Here is an 8,998-nt window from a genome sequence, read left to right as displayed (position 1 = left end):
ACCCCTTCTCTCTTTGTCCTGGCCAACTCCAAGTCTCCTCCAAGATTCAGCTCAGTTGTTCCATCAAAGGAGCCGTCCTTGACCTGTGCACTTAGCCCCACTACATACCATTATGCTATAGCTACTTTATCATATGTGACGCCAGTTAATGGAGCACTGCTTTAAGGGCTTTGCATCTATGAACTCAATTCTTGCTACATCCATATGAGAGAGGTCGTATTACTTGTGGTAATCATTTCTTTTAGAAGAATCAGTATCAGACTAGCCCCAAGGAGCTGCAGATTAATGCTATCCCAATTGCCCAACTCTTCCAAGATGCTAATCAGCTTCATTTTCCCCCAACTCCTCCCCTAAGTACATTCCATCACATCCCTGGGATCTGTGAATTATGGCAACAGCCCACAGAAACTCACGACACTATGAGGAAATGTCTCACGTAGTGGTGGGTGCTGTTCAGCCCCAAAGCTGAAGGTCATGCAGAGGTAAGCCAAATGGAGGGTCAGTGTGCAAGAGTGGTAGCGGGCCTCTTGCTTCTACCGCAGCCCAGTCAAGAAATAGAGGTCTGGTTTTCCAGGTGAGGCAATGTGTGTAGGACTGGGTGGTGGCACCATTAAATATGCAAGGAAACCAAAGGGCGTGGCCTGCTCCACCTGCTGAACTACAGTCAGGTCTTCGTGCCATTTTATTCCTGTCCAGTAATAGAGAGTGCACTCCCATGTGGGATGACAGTCCAGAATGACGATATATCACATAAGGAATTGTGGCTAGAAGGGCCTTATGTATTGACTAACTCATTACTATTTTTATTTTATTGAATTCTAATAGTCTCATTGTTGTCACTCTTCCCCGCTCTCCCTCCCCAAGGATGTCACCTTATCATCCAAGCCGTAGTCATCTCTCTGTCCCTGTGCACACCTGAGTCTCTGGCGTATGTGGGCTGCTCAGAGATGCTCCTGGTTGAACTAAGGGCTGAACCACAGAAAGCATCCTGGTAGATGACAGAGGGTTTTGACAATCAAATTAAGAAATTTGAATTTATCTTTTATTTTTTGAATTTATCTTTTAGATTCTAGATGGTTAACGGAGTTTTCAAGTGAACAAAGTGTCACCGTAGGCACCTCTTTCAAATGTCTCCTCTCCTTGTGAGCACTCTCAGCAAACATTGTTTTACGTACAGCCTCCAAATATCCCCTTTCAGTCCGACCTTGATCCCGAGCTTAGGCTCTCACGTTTCAATCTCCTAGACCCACAGTTAGCATGTCCGCCCCACCTCGCTTTAGTCTTCCCTTCCCCCAAAGGCACTCTTATTTTATTCCAGGATTGCAAAGTGACACCAGTGCGCTCCACACAACTTTCCTCATGCCACCTCCACTTAGTCAGCACCTCCTGTCAACCCCACCTCCAGAACGCTCGCTGTGACAGCGGGATGATGCGTCCCCTCTGCTAGGGGCCGAGTCAAACCTGTTGAGCCAGTGGTAGCTCGAGGACACCTTCCTGGGGGTGTGGCCTTTGATATGGGAGTGAGAGACCCTGAGAACTACTTCCCTGCACCGCATCCTCCTTCTTGCTGGAACTTCACTGGGACTCAGTGTCTGCTGCCAGAGTCAGCCCCAGGTAGGCCACCTGAACCCGAGAGCTGCTGGTGCCCTACCATGTGTCCACCATCTTTGGATCCACTCCTCTCTCCACCTGTCAGCACAGGGTCACTGATCTTCCTGCTTAGCATCCTGGCTCACCATTCTGCGTCACTGGCAGGTGGCTATTTGTGGGAAACAGGACTGGGAAGAGAGTGTATGAGGACAACCTCTCAACATTCATATGTTGAGTCTGGGAGGCCAAGGCTCCCAAGGGGGAAACCTTCACTTTGGTGGGTTGGAGATGTCTCCGACTCACTTTCTCCTAAGTAAAAGTCATTCCCCTAATGTCCTTCCACAATAAGGCCAATTTTAAGGTGCTACTAGCAAGCACATGACTGCTACTATATTTGCTTGAAGGTCAACTGCTTTGGTTTTGTTTTTTAGGTCAAGTGCTTAGAGGCTATCTGCCTGAAGGTTGTCTGCCATCAAAGGCAATCGGACCCTATTGTCTGTCCCACTCTAAGTAGGGCCCACTCCCTTCCCATAAGGATCATAGATGGCTTCCTTGAAGGAAACCTCAAAGACACCTAAGGTCAAGCCAACTCAAGGAAGACCAAGGTTAGACTGCCATCCTGACTCTAGCCCACACCTGTGCCTTCCTGTCACATGTATGCCTCTAGTGCCTCCCCTTACTATTGGGTGTATCCCCCTCCTGTTACATGTATGCCTCTAGCACAGCCCCTTCCTGTTTCCTATGAGCTTACCATTGTGGCTTTCTTGCCTGAGATTATATAAGTCTGTGAGTCAATTAAGTACGTTCTCATTCTGGTTCCGGTCATCAAGGAGAGGTGAGCTCTTGCTTGTCTTGTGTGATGTCTCTTTAATTTACCCCTCACCTACACAAACACCCATTGGAAGGAGGCTGGTCCCCCACAACTACTTGCGTTTGAAGAGAGACTTGGAGACCAGCATTGAACTGTGGCCTTGAGTTGGACTGGGCTGGGATGCCTCTTGACACATAGTTACTTCTAGATATAAAGCTCTTTCTTATACATATATGAGTGTCACTGAATTTGTTTCTCTAGACAACCTGGCTGAACACACTGCTTCATGCCCATTCCCTTTGCCACTGCTATATTTCAGACGCTTGCATCTTTCCTCTGGACTCAATTGCACCTGCCTCCGAACTGATGTCCCTGCCCCTATCGTCTGCAACTCCCTCTTATCCTCCACTCTAGTGCCCCTTCTTGGATGTCTAAACACCAGATCTGATCATATCACTGTCTTATGAAAACCACAAGCAAAGGCTCCAAAAACCTCTGCAATGGTTCGTCATTGCTTACAAGGTCAAAAATTCATAGGATCTAGCTCCAACCTACCTTTACAGTGTTACCTTCCTTTTCTCTCACTCAATAAGTGTATATGAAGCAGTGCACATGTGTTCATTACATTTAATCATCTCTGCGTCCTAACCCTTAAATTGATAAGATGTATGTAAACACTGCAAAATTAAAATGTCCCCAATACAGCATTTGCTGCATTTATATACTAGTAAGAGGGTTCTCATATGTTTATACAGATTGACATGAGTGTTCTCCCATGGAAGACCTCGTTACAGACCAGTATTTTCCGAAGTGGGTGATATTGTCCCCTAGGGGGCGCTGGAACAGTCCAGAAGAACCGCAAAATCAGACACAATTTGGCCCAGATTACGATCTATGGTGTAAAAGGTTTTACATTGTTGGAGGGTTCTGAACAATTTCTTTCTAAAAAGGGGGTGATGGGTCAAAGAAATGTAAGAACCTGTGTCATGCGCAATGGAGAAATGTCCCAAGGAAAGATGCTGCCATTGGAAGGGGCAGAGAGCAACACCATTATCTGCTTGATCTCTGTAATGTAACCATACGCCCGTGGAGTAGATGTATCTGTGATATTTTCTAGTTTTAATTAAACAAACCTTCACCAGCAGGGGAATGCTGTATAAAAACTCTTTCGGGGATCCAATGGATTAAAGATAATACAAAGACTCCCAGGCCAAGAAGACAATGGAAATCCAGCAGGGCTGATCCTTATACTCTTCACCAATTAGACTTAAAAACAATTGCCACCCACCAGTATCTGACAGGAATTCAAAATGATGGAAAATATTGTTTCAAATTGAGATTTACATTGTCTCTCTCTAACAACGACAAGTCCCTTGTTATGTGTACACTGGAGATTAAGTATTCAGTGATTATTACATAAAAAGTATGCGTGATAAGGGTGCTTAACATAGTATATTTTACCCATATTCCTATCTATCATTTGTGTTTGTTTGTTTTTATAATGAACATCAGTATAATCGTGCATACATATGATTTTAAATAAACTGTCCTGAGCTATTTGCCCATCTTTCAACATACTCCATCTTTCCCCTACAACTTCATGTTTTGTTATTGTGTAATCTCTGTCTGGTTTCCTTCTGCTCCATTTGGTAGAATCCTGGTGACTCTTCAGGACTAAAAAGCTCCTCTTCTTTAGGAAACTTCCCCAACACTCAGAGGCACAAATTAACACTCTCTCCTCCATCCTCCCTCGGACTATAGCTCTATTGTGCCACATCTCATCTTAGAGGACACTTGTCTTATTTGTTTCTCCCAAAGTGAATTGTGAGTTTCTGAAGGGCAAGGATCATTCTAAGTTAGCATTTTTTGTCCCTAATGCCATGCAGTATCAAGTATTGATAATAAGTTAATAAGTCTTATACATTCATTAAGTATACTCAGGCAATAAGTATTAACTGGATTTAACCAACTCAGAACATGCAGTGTTCCAAATCTCAATACAGTACAATTATCTATACATCTATAAGGAGTCCTGGTGGTGTAATGGTTACACATGGGCTGTGATCCCCATGGTCAGCAGTTCAAAACCACCAGCAGCTAATTTGGAGAAAAACTAAACATTCTACTCCTGTAAATAGTTATAGTCTCAGAATCCCACAGGGGGTCACTGCATCAGCATTGACTCTGTGGCAGTGAGTTTTTTGTTTTTTATACATCTGTAGATCTATGAATCTTATATATCTATATAATTAGATAGATATAAGCCCTAGTGGCATAGTGGGTCAGGAACCGGACTGTTTGAAACCACGAACAGCTCTGTGGAAGTTTCCCATTCACTAAAGAGTTAGAGTCTTGGAAACCCACAGGGGAAGTTCTACCCTGTCTAATAGGTTGCTATGAATCAGCAGTGACTTGATAGCAGTGATATAAATATGTGTATGTGTGCGTAATATATATAACATATGGAGACTTCAAAAAGTTCATGTAAGAATGAAGCTGAAAGATGATGAAATTTCCCCACACACTTTCTGAAGCCCCTCCTATATGCACACGGATGTTGTTGGTGTTGGGCACCATTAAGTCCTCCCCACCTCACTGTGACCCCATGTATAACAGACGGAAACACTGCCCAGTCCTGTGCCATCCTCACGACTGTTTCCATGTTTGGGCCTATTATTGCAGCCCCTGTGTCACTCTATCCTCCTCTTGTCTGCTTACACGCTACTTTACCAAGCATCACGTCTTTGTCCAGGGAAGGGTCCCTCCTGATAACATGCCCAAAGTAGGTGAGGCAAGGTCACGGACTGAGGGATGCAAATCATGTCCTTTGAAAAGTTCTTTGAGTTTTGGAACTGAAGTCGGAAGGGATGCTATCAGGGCTGCACACAGATGAGCTTCTACATAGAACTCTGTTGGGAGAAGCCCTGCTAACCTCAAAGAATGAGCAGGGGCAGGGTTGTTATGGAAAGAACCTTGGGGGGGGTGTGTGTGTGTGTGTGTGTGTGTGTGTGTGTGTGTCTTTCTCAGCCTTTTCCTCTCCAGTGAAGTTTTCCATTTCTTAAAACTTCCTCCTAAGAAACCTGCATGATCATCTTGTGTGCTCTGAGGACACCTGTCAGGACTACTCTTGTGGAATTAAAAACAAAAAATGATGATCTCCTTAAGCCCCTAAACTGACCTCTTTGCTTTGAATGTAAGTATCCTAGCAGATTCCTCTTGGGATCCATTGTTTTCGCTTGAACCTTTTTGTAAGGTATCCTAATGAGACAAAAGAAGACCCGGATGGTGTCGTGGATTGCCTATGGGGCTGCTAACTGCAACATTAGCAGTTCAAACCCACCAGCAGCTCCGCAGGAAAAAAAATGGGGCTTTCTGATCTAAAGATCTGTAACTTCAGAAACCCACAAGGACAGTTCTACTCTGTCCTGTAAGGCTACTCTGAGTCAGAGCGGACTCCCTGCGGTGGGTGTGAACGCGTGAGACAAAAATAAACGGATCACTGTGGGAACTTGTCTGCAGCCATTACGGATGGACCGCATATTTAAGCACCGTTTGTTTGGAATAAACCCTTGCGTGTCTGAAAAGGAACCCTACCCATCGACTTTGATCATTTAGTCAAACGCACTTCGAGGGGTTCAGTTCATAGGTGCACAGGTTCAGCGTGTCTCTGTGGTTACTAGGTGATGAGAGACAACGTCTCCCAGGCATAGTCTTATCTTAGTCTCACTGCTGCTGCTGCTGCTGCTGTTAGGTGCCATCAAGTCAGTTCCGACTCTTAGTGATCCTCGGCCCAATGGGGTGAAACACGGCTCAGTCCCCCACTACCCTCACAATTGTTGTTCTGTTGGAGTCCGTTGTTGCAGCCAGCCTGCCGCCTATTTCCTCAAGGATCTGGTGGGCAATCATGTGTCCCATTGGAGTACCTTAAAAGGAGGTGGCGGGGGTGGGGGTGAGTGTGTCAGATACATTTGGTGCCATTCAAAATATGATTTTGAGGTCAGGGCTAATATCCAATTAAAAAAAACAAACAAACCTCAAGTGGACATCTTTCCAAATCACTGAAGCTTTTCAACAAGTTTGTGGGAATGCTGCTCCACATAGGACAACCGTTTCTACAGGGATCGGGGGTTTGCGGGAAGCTTGGGAAGACCTCAAAGATGAGTGAAGAGAGAGAAGACCATCAGCTTTAATGATGAAGAAACGGGGGTCAAATCCAGACATGGGTGAAGGAAGACCACAGAATATCCTTGCTGTCATATCTAGTACAGATGGGGTGTCACATGTTTCAACATTTTCTGTTCTAAGAGAACGTCTTGGCCTCAGCAAGCCTCAGGTTCGATGGGTGCCCAAAGTGTTGAGCTACCTCAAAGAGCTGACCCCTCCATCAGTTTTTCAAGCAAAACTAGAGTTAATTAATGCCTGTATGGAATCAAACAAGTGGGATGGTTCTTGGATTTCTCAGTATAATTTAGAGCATGAAGTCCAATCAGAACACTGGCATGTAAGAGCAACTGCTGGGCTAGTTAAATTTAAGGCAGAGAAATCCGCTCAAAAGGGTATGGTGGTTATTATAGGAAAGTCAAAGGGGTAATTTTGATAGATTTTCTTGAAAGCACACGCTGACCCCAGTCATACGATAACTCCTCCTGAGAGTTTCCGCTTCTGTTTCTTTAGAATGAAGGGGCGGGGGCTGGAAGGGTCTCCAGATCGCCGCATCTGATGGAATCTGAAAGGTAATTACATATTTGATTATTTCTTCTTGCTGCCTAACTTTTTCTTAGGAAGTCATTTCTTAAATACACGGGTTACAGCTGGAATTAAATCATTTGGTTTTTATGAAAAACAAATGATGTCTATTATCTAGTGCAAAAATCAGTCACTAAAGACCACCGTAAGAATCGAGTAGTTAAAATGAATAAATAAATAAATGATTTTTCATGATCTTTTAAAATGATGCCATGATTGTCTGTAGTCATATGATCTGCTGAGTTAATTTGATGAAGGACATTAGATATTCTCATTTGAAATTATTCTAAAAAATTACTTTTACCTAGGGGATAAGCAAGTTGTTTATTAAAATTTTAACCAGTGAATTAATGCCGTATCTGGGAATTCTGATTAAATAAGGTCCAAGCCACACACATAATGATATTTTTCTTGACGGAGATCTCTCTAAAAAAAAGAAGAAGAAGAAGAAGAAGAAGATCTCTCTGTACACACCTTGACCAGTTTCTCTTTAATACTTTTGCAATTTCTTTTTAAAAAATATCTTTCATGGTTTATATTTATTTTATAAATATTTAGATTAGATTGCCAAACAAATAAACACACAAAAACACTGCCACTGAGTTGATTTAAACTCAGAGCAACTCTAAGCTGTTTCTGGCGGCTGTAAATCTTTACAGAAGCAGATTTCCTCGTTTCCTCCCACATGCAATAGGTTTGAGCTACCAGCCTTGCAATAGCAGTCGCACACTTATCTGACAGCACTGATCAGGCCACATAAATGACTTTGAAGTTTTGTTTTTGCCCAAATCTAGAGGCACCAGTCCCTTTTCTTTTCTCTCCTACTCCAAAGATCAGAAAATACTGTTCCTTATTCCAACCCCTTGGATTGACATACTTTTTTCATAGTGATTGTTCCTTGTCCTTTTATTGTCCTGAGTATTCCTGCCATTGACAATGAAATTCTAAGAATGTCCTTCTTCCTATCTAGGGATGACGTATAAAAATGGAGGAGGCCGAAGGGGAGAGGAAGGTGCAGAAAAAACTAACTCTTCCAAAAAATCAATGCAATAAAACTATCTACTCAAAGAAATAGGTTGCATCCATGTCATCATTCATTCTCATTTGGACGGCAGCAGCTGTTTTTGCACAGATCCATGGAGTTGTTCTGGTTGCTGTTGTTAGGTACCACGGAGTCAGTTTTGACTCACAATGACCCTATGTACAACAGAAGGAAACACTGCCGTGTCCTGGTTACGTTTCTCTAGAGAACTGCCTAACACAGTTGGTACCAGAAGGAGGGTGGTGTCTCAGCATGAAGCAGCACAGCACCATGATGTGGTCCACCATGGTTCATGGGTTGCCTTGACCAGGTGGAGTAGAGCCCTGCATGCCCCACAGGCAGCACAGTGCAGGTTAAGGCAGAGCAGCTAGCTCAGGCAGCACCCTGGTGCTTTTACCAGGGAGAAAGAGAGAAGGAGGCCAGCATCGGAAAGCCATTTAGCTTGGTCACCCTCTAATCAAGCTGCAACCTGAATAAACTCTGCCTACATGTTCCTACGGGAGCCTAGTTGGCACAATAAACCTAACTATCACAAGACCATTGTTGTAGCCACTGTGTTAATCCATCTCCTAGATCAGGGGTGTCAAACTGGCAGCTCATGGGCCACATGCGGCCCCTAAGGTAATTTTCTGTGGCCCGTGATGCTCTGAAATAAAATGAAAACAAAAAATTGCTATGAAGACATTAGCCCTGTATTAGTCTAGGTACTTTGGAGAAACAAATCCACAGCAACTCACGTATAAGAGAGAGTTTTATGCAAAGAAAATGTGCATCACGAAAACATCCCAACCCAATGCTGCCCAAGCCCA

Source organism: Echinops telfairi, unplaced genomic scaffold (genome assembly GCF_000313985.2).
Source record: "Echinops telfairi isolate 266 unplaced genomic scaffold, ASM31398v2 ScPeMD7_7468;HRSCAF=8506_0, whole genome shotgun sequence".
NCBI classification, from domain to species: Eukaryota; Metazoa; Chordata; class Mammalia; order Afrosoricida; family Tenrecidae; genus Echinops; species Echinops telfairi.
The sequence above is the reverse complement of the archived record's forward strand: the minus strand, read 5'-3'. Positions refer to the sequence as shown.